The following is a 13,922-nucleotide window of genomic DNA, read 5'->3' as shown; positions in this document are numbered from 1 at the left end:
CTATAAGTATGTCTCAAGAAATAGAAAACTCACCAATAGTTATTAATAACGAAGAAAATGAATCTGGATACACTTTTGATGCTTTAATTAATAAAAATAACATCAATAAAGACGCTATAAGAAAATCAAATTTCACACTATCCGAAAGACACAATTTTAGATATAACACATTTAAAAACTTCTTTTCTAGAAAAAATATTATATATTATGGAAAAATTATAGGAGAACAAGCAATACCTATAGAATTAACTCAAGGAAATATTACTATACCCATAATAAATAAACAACAAATTAGAAATAGATTATCTCATATTAAAGAAACAGATAGAATAAAAATTGCTTATATTCATATATCAACTATTCAAATAATCTTAAAAAGTACTGTAAGTAATTTAAATACACCAATAGAATTAGAAATTAGAGATGATCGTATAATTAATAACCAAGAAAGTATTATTGCAAAAGGAGAAGGTAATTTAATTGAAGGAAAAATAAAATTTGATATTAATATTCAATTAGGATTAAGTCTTAAAGATAAAAATTTAAGTAATAGTATTACTGTACGATATAAATTATTAAGACAAAATTTTATGATAAAAGGTAATCATCCATTTACTATTACATATCAAATAAATTATGCATTAACAAATTCTCATCATAGTATTACATTTAAAACAGAAGATAGAATTTATATAGATAAATTATTTACCCCTTTATTATCCCTTGAATCACCAAATATGACTAATAATAGAATATTCAATGAAACTAATTTTCAACCAATAATAACTACTCCGTTAATAAAAAGAAGTCCAATTATAGAACCTCCATTTTCAACTATAATAGGTAGATCTTCTATTTCAGAATGTCAGTCTTCAACATCTAATGAAAATAACGATGAAAAGCTAGAAGATATTAAAGAAATGATTAGATCATTAAGTTTAAGAATATGACAGAATCATCTAGTAATTCTCTAAAATATTTTAAAACACTTGAAGGATCATATCAAAATACAAAACCATGTATACCAGATAAAGAAATGATTATAGAAATACCACAAAATTTACCACAAGGAACAATATATAACATCGGTCTTAATCCTGAAGAAGATAAATCAGTAGGAGAAAAACTAAATATAATTAGTCAAAAATTAAACAATATTATAGAAGTAGAAAGTTTAATTGTATTAAAACAAATCCCTGAATTATTACAGAATTTAACTCAACAGAAAAATCTACTTGAAAAATATTTAAAAATAATAAAAACAATTAAAGAAGAACCACTCAATGAAAAACCACTACTTAAAGAAAAACCACTTACCATTAAACGATCTTTCACATGGTAAAATAAAAATGAATAATAAAACTCAAATATACTATAATTACAATAATAAATAAAAAATTATGGAGTTATAAAAACAAAAAATCACAAAATCGAAATCTAAAAACAATACGCAATGTTTCAACCACTCTAACAAACATAACTTGTTAATATAAAAGCTTTACAAGAAAAAACATCAATTAAAAAGAAATTTATAAACTAATCCTAAAATGAGTAAAAGAAAAACAAATATTAACCCAAATAGTACCTTTATTACAACCAAAATACAAGATAAAGAATTAGTTTCATATATAGATACAGGAGCTACTTTATGTTTTGGAAGAAAACAGATATTAAAAAATTGGGAAAAATTAGAAAAACCATTAAAAATAACAATTGCTGATAAATCAATTCATAAAATTTGGTTCGTAGGAAAAGATATAGATATAGTAATTGAAAAAACACCATTTAAAACTCCAACTATATATCAACATGATTCAGGAATAGATTTAGTTATAGGAAATAATTTCCTTAAATTATATCAACCATTTATACAAACAAATGACGATATAAGTCTCAATCATCCAACAAAAGGTATTATAAAAACTGCAATTATCAAACATTATGATCTTATTAAAATAATCAAACAAGAGGTTGGCTTTCAATTACGCATATTACTAACATTTGCTAAAGAAATTGCTGAAAAACAACTCAAAGAAGTATGTAGCGAAAACCCGCTAGATCATTTAAAAAATAAAAATAATCAAGAAATAATAATATTATTAAAAAACCCTAATGATGAAGTTAATGTTCCAAATAAAATTCCATACAGCATAAAAGATGTTTCTGAATTCAAACAGGAATGCATTGAACTATTAGAAAAAGGAATCATTCGACCTAGCAAGAGTCTGCATTCAGCACCTGCATTTTATGTAGAAAATAATAATGAAATAAAACGAGGCAAACGAAGAATGGTAATCAATTATAAAAAAATGAATGATGCTACTATAGGAGACTCATATAAATTACCACGAAAAGAATATATTTTAGAAAAAATAAAAGGAAATACACATTTTAGTACATTTGATGCAAAATCTGGATATTGGCAGTTACGTTTACATGAAAATACGAAACCACTAACCGCTTTCTCATGTCCTCCTCAGAAGCATTATGAATGAAATGTTCTTCCATTCGGTTTAAAACAGGCACCAGCAATATATCAGCGATTCATGGATGAAACCTTAAATGGTTTAGATCATATTTGTCTTGCATATATTGATGATATAATTGTTTTTACAAAAGGAAACGAACAAACACACATTGATGCAGTCATCAAGGTTTTACAAAGAATTAAAGAAAAGGGTTTAGTTTTATCAAAAAAGAAATCAAAACTTTTTCAAACTACAGTTGAATATCTCGGTTTAAAAATTGGAGAAAATGGTCAATTATCGTTAACAGACAATATACGAGAAAAATTAAATATGTTTCCTAATAAACTTGAAAATAGAAAACAAATACAACGATTTCTTGGTTGTTTAAATTATATTGCAGAACAAGGATTTTTAAAAAATTTAGCAAAAGAAAGAAAAGTTTTACAAAAGAAAATATCAGAAAAAATATCTTGGTCTTGGACCAATACAGATACTATTTTAGTACAAAATATAAAACAAAACATTCAAGTTCTCCCTACTTTATATAATGCAAAAATAGATGATTTCCTAATTGTAGAAACAGATGCATCACAAGACACTTGGGCAGGATGCCTAAAAGCAATTATACGTGGAAAAGTATTATTGGGTCTAGATAGTGAGGGAAACCTCATATCTAACTCATCAAAAGTATACAATGATAAAGCATACATTGGTATGAAAATACCATCCGAAGTAAACAATGATAAAGTATACAGTGATATGAAAATATCACCAAAAGCATACACTGATACAGATGTATCATCTGAAGTATTAAAAACAGATAAATACGAGCAAAAACTATGCAAGTATATATCGGGAACATTTTCCCAAACGGAGCAAAATTACAGCACACTTGAACGAGAAACACTAGCATGTCTCAGAACATTGAAAAAATGGAAAGTCGAGCTACTCCAAACCAGATTCGAATTACGCACAGATTCCAAGTATCTACTTGGCTTTTGGCGGTATAAGTTACAAGAAGATTACTGTCGAGGACGATTGATCCGGTGGCAATTACAATTACATCAATTTCATCCATATCTCAAGTATATCAAAAGCGCCAACAATCATATAGCAGACACATTGACAAGAGAATGGAAGCCATCATAGAGAAACAGTTAAAAACATTCCTACTCGATTATGAAAGAGGCACCATTCATGGAAGATTAACGTCAGCCATGACACAAGCAAACATTATTCAAAAATATGTCTTTTCGGAGGCGGGAGGAATGACGTAAGCAATGACATAAAAAACCATTATTATTAAAGACACATTATTGAAGATACGTGTCCTTTCAATATGGAAAGGATTGTTATTAAATTAAAGTGTCGGTAGGATAATTATTATATGTCTATTGTATTATTGTGATGTAACATAAAGTGTGTAAGTCCCTCAATAGTCTAGGGGGCTATAATGTAAATAGGTTTGTCATATTGCAATCAAACGATTGCAACTCAATTATTGTACTCGGCTCCTTTGAGCCTATAAATAGGGCCTTTGCCCATATGGAATAAACAAGTTAAGTTTGAGTGTTTAAGACTTGAGTTGATCTCAAAGTTCTTCCTCTGTTGAAATAGTTGTTCTATTTCTGAATAGCAGAGCCCTATCCAAACATACCCAAGATTATTCATATAATCTAAACAATCCATCGTCAATCCATCCCGACGCATCATTCAGGTATAATCCTATCCTAATCTTTTTATTAATTCCGTCATGTCTTTAATTTTGGTATCAGAGCGACGCATTATGTCTTTCAATTTGGTATCAGAGCATGTTTATAAAAAATTGGTATCAGAGCTAAGTAACGTTCTTATTATTCTTATTATTAGTTTGCATATTCAATCTATCGTTAATAAGAATATATACATATGCATATGAAGCATCATAAACATGATAAGCATCATAAACATGATAAACATCATAAACATGATAATGAATAACCATATCACTAGACGAAACTTTTAGGATGTCTGTACGTACCGCATGAGAAAAGTCTTCGGGAATTTTGCAGATTTGTCATGTCTTTGTACGGTCCATGATATTTGCGTCATCTTACTTCTAGTGACATATAAAAGTTGTATGCGAATGTGCATGGTTTACCTGTGATGTTAGGAAGTTTAGATTGCATGCATTAGAGATAGAAATTGTCTAAATGCATATCATGGACAATACACGCAGGGCAATTATCATTATCCTACGGTTGTACTTAAAGTTGTAGCCTCACGAGATTTGTGGTTCTGGCATGCCTATTTTAGTAGTGTCGGTTCGATTAATGAAGTTAATATTCTCAGTAACTCACAAATATTCAACACAGTGTATGACGATACTACCCCAGATTCGTCATTTGTACTCAAAGGAATGGAATACAAATTTACGTATTATCTTGTCGATGGGATGTATCATGGCCTTTCTATTTTCATTAAAACTTTGTCATGTCTGAATGACCCTTAAAGGTCCAGATTTAAGAGAGTCCAAGAAAAAGCGAGAAAATATATCAAACGAGCGTTTGGAGCACTTAAAAAGCGTTGGCAGATAGTTTCCAAAGCATCTTTGTTTCGTGATGTTTCTAATATGACAGGGGTGATGTATATGTATATCATATTTCATAATATGATACTAGAACATGAAGGAAACGCGATATATTTGTACGATGAGAATGAAGTCATCCCCGAGACACAACCATTTGAATATAGTGGTCAAGAATGGATAGAGAGAATGAGGATAGTCAACAATGCAGTAATTCATGTCGATCTTCACCGCCATTTGACCAATCATATTTTGACGATTGACAACTTTGATCTTAATATGCCACCGGAAAACGAATAGGAAGACCAGTTTTCGAAAGAAGACCGCTTTAGTTATGAAGTGTTTTTTTATATATTAAGTCGTGTTTCTAGGTATTAAGTCATGTTAGTCGTGGTTTGAATTATTAACTCGTGATTCTAGGTATTTTAAGTTTTAATTTATTGTAACTTTTTTATTTAATATGAAATATTTGTGTTTTAAAAAAAAATATAATTTATTTAATATTAATTGTTTGTGTTTTCAAAAAAATTAAATTTATTTAATATGAAATGTTTGTGTATTAAAAAATATAATTTATTTAACTTTGAAAAAAATAAAAAAAATAAAAGCAAAAAGTGCTAGAGATACTACCACTCCTTATGAAATGCTAAGAAACATGTGCTAGCGAGGTGACAGTCAAAAAAATAATGTGACAAGATGTTAGGAATGTTATCACTCTCTCTAATGGGTTGGAACAGATTCGACATGTGGCTTTGTTTACTACTTTTTATTATTGTTCGTTTATAGCAAACGGGAGAATCTTGATATTAAATCAAACTACAATTTGATCAATTTAATTCTATCTATTGATTATTTGTTTGCTTTCTTAAAACAAATATCAATTGTTTCTCGTATAACCCTAAAAAAAAGCTTATTAATTTTTAAGTCTTGCTTTTTAAGTCTTAACTGATAATTAGTATTTGGGTCTAGGCTTTCGATGTTTAGGCCCGATTACTCAACAAACACAAATAAAAATAAAAAGCTTCTTATTTTGGCAGTTTTTATGAATATAAATTCTAAATTTTTATATAATTTTGTAATTCTAAAAATCCTAAATTATTTTAATTTTTATGTTGGATTATTATTTATTATAAATTTTAAACTTTGATGTGTAGTTTAATAATTATATTGTTAGGTTACGTGAGTATTTGAACTTTTATTTTATTTTGTTGGGTCTATGAATTCTATCAATTGTTTAAAGGCTGTAACTTATATGTGAAGTGGCAGTGAGGAGCTATGGGTAACGAACCAGCATTAAATTTTGAAACATCAATGAATCAGTCTTATCCTGTGGCTTTGAAAATAATATTTTATATTGGATTTTTTATTACTTTTGCTGTCAAATTATCGATTCTACTCCTATATACACGGCAAAATCATGTTTCCTATTCTTTCCCCGGACCCTGCTACTAAGAAAGACATTTACATCTTAAAATATCTTATATATGTAGGCAGAAACAGAGGAAATTGTCAGATTTATCCTCACATGAGCAAGAGTAATAATACAATTTATAAAGCTACAACATCCAGTATAGCAAGCAAAATCCTACAAAAAGAAAAGGGGAGTCAAAAATTCCTAACCAATTAAACCAACCCGAACCAAATCCGTATAAAACGAATAGGGTCATATTTAATAGTGTCGAAAATGTCATTAAGATTTAACCCTAAACATATATGAAATCATTTCATAGAATCATAGCTTTATTTGGGCTCGGGTTACACCAACTCAATTCTATTCTGGATGTAACTATTATTCCTTTGGAATTAGAAAATATATTACTTCAAGAAATTTCAATGGAAAAAAAGGACCGGAGTATAACATTTACTGCATCAAAACATGTATGTACAGTATGTGTGGTGTTGAGGTGCGTATATCTTTTTCTTTTTTTCAGTCGGTTGTGGTGTCTGTAATATGTAAATGTGATCATAAATTGTATCTTTTTAAGCATTTTGCATTTTAAGTCACTGTACATATAAGTTATTTACTAATACATCACAACATTAATTCATTTCACATTTGAACCCAGCTAACCCATATGTTAATAGGGTCGGGTTTAGTGTTTACTAAACTTAAAAAACTCAACTGACCCAAAACCCGACTAAGACATAACTTAATAGGGTTGGGTTTAGGGTCTACTATATATATATATATATATATATATATATATATATATATATATATATATGAAAAAAGTTTAATAAAGAACTGATATTAATCAAAGAAGCAATGAACCAATCTAAAGCGTCATAATTTAAAGCGATCAACGAAAAGGAAGAGTTGTAGACTTTTACAATGGACGCACATGCACCCATGGACAGAGACAGTACCGGGGCTGCCGGATGTCTCCCCGCCCCCCTAATCCCATCTCCTTTAATGTAAAATAAACTTAGTTTGGCACACCTAAGCCTAGTTCTAAGCCGATTTCCTCCAAAACTACTAAGTCGTATAAAGGGTAAGGCATTGAAAGTTTAAAACCCCACACTTTCAATTTCTTTTAATTATAATACCATTTAAATTGTTAAAAGTCGGTGGCGGTGGCCATTTAACGACAACTCCAATTTTTATCTTTTTTATGCAAGATTCCTAAGTTTATTTATCAATAACATAGAAGAAGCTAGTTTTAACTTTTTGTAATCTATAAATTAATAATAATTTTATTAGGAGTAATTTGGTCTTGTATAATTAAATGATAAATCAGGAGCAACTAAAGAGCCATTAGTTTTTTTTTCCAAACAAAAAAATAACTTTTATTATCCACATAGCATCTTGTTAGTGATAATAATAGGAAAGATAATATAGGCCTACAACCTAAAAGAAGAGTAATGTTGAAGAACCAGGAAATGTAAACCTAAAAAATATGATATGTTAAATTTAAGAGATAAAATTTGATTCTATAATTGGTGATCGTGGAGAAAAGTTTTCGATCTTATTACGATGTATGCCCCCTTATTAAAATCCTGGCTCCGCCTATGCATGCACCGGATTATAACAAAACTCACTTTTTTTCATTTAATTTATTTTAAGCCATGTTTTTTATCAAAAAAAAAATCAAATATATCATTGTTCATGATTTTTCGTTCTCTTTCCATAGAAATTTATATTGATATAAAAAAATGTTTTTTTAAACCACTTCATTTCTTTGTTTTTTGAAAAGTTAAGGCCTATATATTATCGAAAAATTTTAATAAATATATCAAAAGACATATTTTTTGGTACTCTTTAAACATAGAATCATATAAATGTAACAAAAACAAAAACAAAAAAAAAAAAAAAATTCAGTATAGATTCGCATTGTGAATCTGCTCAAATTCACAATGTGAATAATATCAGATTCACGTTGTGAATGTTAAAATTGAAATATTTACAGTTCAAATTCACACCGTGAATCTGAACTGATCGATGTTTTTTTTTAATCGATGTTGATGTTAATTAATAGAGAAAAAAAATTTAGTATAATTAGTTTTTTTTAGATAAAAATAAACATAAATATTGAAAAAAAACAACAAAACGAAGTTGGTTTTTTTCAAAAAAAAAATTGTTTTTTATATATTAACATTGATCTTTATCGAAAGAGGACGAGAAATCATGAACAACGGTATATTTGGATTTTTTTTTTCCGATAAAAGACATGGCTTAAAAAAATTTAAACGAAAAAAATAAGTGGGTTTTTTGGTAAACTGGTGAGTTTTATGGTATAATCGGGTGTATGTGTGTCCAATGTACAAATGTACATCCATTTCCTTGGTCTTTGATCGTTTTAAATTTCGACGCTCACGATTGGTTCATTGGTTACTTGTTAATAATTGTTCTCTATCGAACCTCTCTATCTCTCTCTCTCTCTCTCTCTCTCTCTCTATATATATATATATATATATATATATATATATATATATATATATATATATATATATATATATATATATATTGTTGGAAGTGTTCGCATATGACCATTATGACTGGATAACAAGTTACAGACGGTTATAACGGTCATATGTGAAAACTTTTAACAAGTTCGTTACCTAGATGTGTGCAAAAAAAAACTTAAATGTGAACGAAACAAAAAGGTAATTACCCTGATAATTCAATTTTTTTGTTTTTTTTACCTTATAAATTTGATTTGGTATAAAATTTAATCTAAATGGTAAATATTTTTAAAACCACACCATTTTTATAAATATCTTTTTAAAATACATTACTTTGGTATTTTTTTTTCTAAAAAAAAGAACCTCCAAATTTGACAGGAAAAAGATACATCATCGTTTTATTGAATTTTATTGTTTAAGATATTAAATATAAAAATTAAAATTTATTAGAGAGTAAAATACCAGAGATAAAAACCAATATCATGAAATAAAATATCATATTCAATGAATTTGCTCCATGTATGGGTATTGCTAAGATCTTCTTTGGACTGAGGACGTGCCAACCCGTTCACATGGAGGAGGCGGCAATATTTTTTAACAATGGGTTGCGCGGGGCGATTAAGGACATTGTGGTTTGTGGTGGCCCTTTCTTTGGTGACATACAGATTACAGTGACGAATTGTTTCCTTACCCATTAGGTTTGGTGGGTTGGGTTTATACTCGGCAGTAGAGGCTACCTCATATGTTTTTGTCGCCTCAAGGCCCCAATCTTAGGTATTACAAGACCACATCTTACGGGATAGCGGCATATATGGTATGGATTCTGATTATGATTGTGCCTTGGCTTCTCTTCGTAACAAGCTTCCGGATTTTGACCTTAGCAGTTTCACTACTAAAGACACCCCCCCCCCTAAATCCCAGAATACACTGGCGAGTGCCATTTTTCGTATAATTGTCCAATATATGGAAGTGCAGCTCGACATGACAGCTCGGTAGAAAGCGGTTCTCCAGTGCTTACGTGCACCACATGCTCAAGATTTTCTTCTAGCTATCCCTACATATGGGCTTGGACAACATATGTCTCTTGTGGAGTATCGTACTATCCTCAAATATCGACTCATGATTCCAATATTCCCAACTGACGAGATATGTTTGGTGTGTCGCAAGACATGTTTAGACTCTTTTGGAGAGCATGCAGTTCACTGCAAAGAACTCCCGGGGTTCAAGTACAGGCATGATATGGTTAGGGATGTTTTCTTTGACATATTTAAGCGTGTCGGGGTTTCTGCTAAGAAAGAGGCACCTGTGAATTTCTTGACTGGCCCGGCAGAAGGAAGGTCAACCCTCAGACCGGCTGACATTTTATTTTTGGATGGTTCGGAGGGAAACACGCATGTGTGGACCTTACAGGGGTATCCCCTCTCGTGGGCTTGAGGGTTGGGGGTTTCACGGCGGGACATGCTACTTTAAAAGCTGCTACAGGCAAAGTCACCAAACATAATATATCGTGCATGGAAAATCAATATGTGTTCATACCATTTGCATTTGATACGTTTGGTTTCCTCGCGCCGGATGCGGTAGAGCTTCTTAATAGAGTACAACGGATCATGCATAGCAATGTTATATCCACTAGATCTATAGATGTAGTTTTTAAAAGAATTAGTTTTGTCATACAAAAAGGCCTAGCAGCGTAGCTTGTTGCCTGTTTGTCATCTCAATCATTGTACGATAATAATTAAATTAATATTATTAAAAATAGCATATCATATTATAGTTAAAACAATACAAAAAATAAAAATAAACCAATAGCATTGCTTTTGTCTCGTATATATAAAGTTACTAGGTTTAAACCCGTGGAAATCCACGGATGATAAATTGAAATAGAATTATACTTTTTAATTTGTAATTAAATATAAACAATATTCATGATTAACAATTACACATGCAACTAAAAGTAATTTATGATCATAGTATAATTATATTTATATATATAAAAGTAACAATAAGTTTCATAAAATATAAAAAATATGAGTATAAATATTTTGTAACCAAGATTTAATGTCTTATTTGCGGCTATTTTAAATAATAATCACTATAGATAGTAAAACATCTTATTAGACTTATTTTATGGTAGTAAATAAAACGTAAATAAGCTTTTGTTAATGATTCACAAGGTAATATAATAGATATTTGTCGATTAATATGAAACAGGGACCATTTACGCAAATTTACTTAAACATGGAGTATAATCTGGATTTTTGTTTAGTTAGAAGATAAAACATGGTTTTTTGAAAGTACTCATCAACGCTTACATATCTGCCTGAAAGACAAACACAGGCGAACAATCTGTATAGATAGAAATCAAGAACGAAAACCAATAGTTGGGTTAAAGCTTATTCATTCATTTATGTCGATCTATTAAACTCACAAGGCCACAGATCTATTAAGGTCAGAAAAATGGGGACCGGAGACGAACGTGTTCTACAAATCGACTTCTTAGTTCACTGAAAGTTTCGATTTTTTAGAAGTAAAGAATTGCTTACCTGTAGTAGGGAGTTGGAGAATACAGCATGAATCGAGAATGCAAAAACGGAGCTACTATCGTCAAATCAAAGAGGATTCAGAGGAAACGACCTAAAATAAGGTTAGGGTTTTATAATCTTTTAATTTAGGTTTGAACTTTTGTTTTTGAAATGTTGTGGAGAGAACGATAATCTGTTTTAAAATTTTGAAAGTATTAATTTTTTTTTTTTGTTAATCATGCATGAATTTCGGTAAAAATAATAAAAATGGAATGTTTATTTCGTATTTCTTCTCTGCTATGACGACGTTAAATGAAAATATTATGAAATTCACACGCACAATTGCAGCCTTAAGATGGGAGCATTCACAGTAGGAGTGCTTGGATACCCAGATAGTCTTTGATACAAATAATAACTCCTACTCATAACTTGAATTCATTGCTTTGACTATGATACATGATGTAATGTGAAATGCACATGATGTGCAAACGTGGCCATTGGTGTAATACACATATCATTTGGTAGTCATTTTTTGTTTGATTCCTTTACTTTACTGGCTTTATACTTTTCAAGTCGTTCTATATATAAGTTGTTTTAATAAATTATGTGTTAGTGTAATTTGGTAAAATTGATGGATTTTATTTTGTTTTAATTTGGGGCAAATGGCAGTAAGATCTAATCAGTAAAACTAAAATTTGTAAATGGAATATTGGAGTTTGTTTGGAAAGAGAAATTTGACAGATTGCAAGGTTTCAGTTGAAACCTTGATAGATGTTCAAGGTTCAGAGAAAAAAAAAAGGTAAATTTCATTTATAAATTTATAGCTTAGGTTGCAAAAAGAGCCCTTTTAACCTTTATAAAAGTGCTCTAATTGTTCTGCTTGCATTTATAAGTAAAAGGCATAGTATCACAAGGGTATTTTCGTCATCATTTTGGTACATAAGATTTAGTTTGTTCTATATTAGATTTGTAAAAAACTAACTATTTAATTGACACTTATAATCAACAACGAAAAAAATAAAATTAAAATTATATATAAAAAAAGCAAACAGGCAAAAAGAAACAACAATGAACGGAAACAGTAAAAATACATACATCAAACAAAAAGGTAGTACATCACTATTTAATTGATTTTGATGGATACAAAGACCCATTGTTATCATGTGTTTAAGTTCATAAGGGGTAAATAAGGGGAAACAGTAAATTGAATTTCAAAATTTATTGATTACATTAAATTTGACACTTCTAATCATCAACCAATAAAAAATTAAAAAAAAATCAAAAAAAAATTCCAACAGCCAAAAAGAAAGTACATTGCTATTTAACTGATAATGTAAAAAGAAAACATATACTTGTTTTAATTAAAGAGTAATTTAACAGTGGGAGGAGTATTTTAGGCATTTATAGCATATAAAAAGAAAACATATACTTGTTTTAATTCCACAAATCGTGATATAGGTACATACTGAAGAAACGAAACAACAATGAAGGGGAAACATTAAAAATAAATACTTCAACCAGGTAAAGTATATTGTTGCTATTCATCGGAATGGTTAACAGGTTAAAAAAATAAGAATTCAATAATCAAAAGTGGGTTGATATTACTTGTAAAGTATATTGTTGTGCAATATTTAACTACATGAATAAGTGGAAACAGTAAACTGACCTGCTTGATTATGCAGTCCACAACTAAAAAGTCGATGAGTATACCCTGGATATAGGAAAAACAGATTGCAAACACAAAAAAAATCGATGAGTTTACCCTCGATATAAGAAAAACAGAGAGAAAACAATGTAGTGTCGCTTACCCGATTGATATTCGATTGAAACAGGAACGTAAACAGTAATGTTAACGTGTATATATATTCGATTGATATTGGATTGTATCATTTATTGGGATTGATATTCGATTGCCTTATTTATTGGGATTGATATTCCTAATTTGTTGCAGATTTATATGGTATGATTGAAAATTTAAATTTCAAATTCCTGATTTCCTCATTTAAATTTTTCCTGATTACATTATTTTTTTCTAATTTACAGTAATTTTCGAATAGATAGATTTATCACATATTTTCTTCCGGATTTGTTGCACATTTATATGATATAATTGAAATTTTGAATTTCAAAAATCCTGATATCCCTATTTACATTTTTACTGAATTACAGGATTTTTTTTCGAATTGACAGTATTTTCGAAAATAAGGGCAAAGTTGGAAATTCACTTAGAACTCTTGAGCGGGAAAACTGAAGCTGGAGTTGCTAATGTAATGCCACGTGGCCATTTGGGTATTGTTTGATTAGAAGAGAAGAATTAATAATTATGTTATCAAAAACAGTTCCTAAACCAATTTAAATGTTCATAAACGGTCATAAATATTATTTTATGAAAATTTAAATTAATTTATTAATATTAAAAATATTATATCCGACAGTCTTATCAAAATTGACTTATCAGGATAA

General features: G+C 29.4%; 1 long non-coding RNA gene across 1 annotated transcript; it reads left to right on the top strand.

The window, feature by feature from the left end:
• Nucleotides 1-11,185: 11,185 nt before the first annotated feature.
• LOC145121125 (uncharacterized) lies at nucleotides 11,186-13,888 on the top strand. The gene is made up of 2 exons (XR_013714508.1): nucleotides 11,186-11,581; nucleotides 13,629-13,888. It is a non-coding gene; the product is annotated as an uncharacterized LOC145121125 (long non-coding RNA).
• Nucleotides 13,889-13,922: the final 34 nt, after the last annotated feature.

Source organism: Lactuca virosa, chromosome 6 (genome assembly GCF_052849685.1).
Source record: "Lactuca virosa cultivar CGN04683 chromosome 6, Lactuca_virosa_CGN04683_v6, whole genome shotgun sequence".
Lineage (NCBI taxonomy): Eukaryota > Viridiplantae > Streptophyta > Magnoliopsida > Asterales > Asteraceae > Lactuca > Lactuca virosa.
The sequence above is the reverse complement of the archived record's forward strand: the minus strand, read 5'-3'. Positions and strand labels throughout refer to the sequence as shown.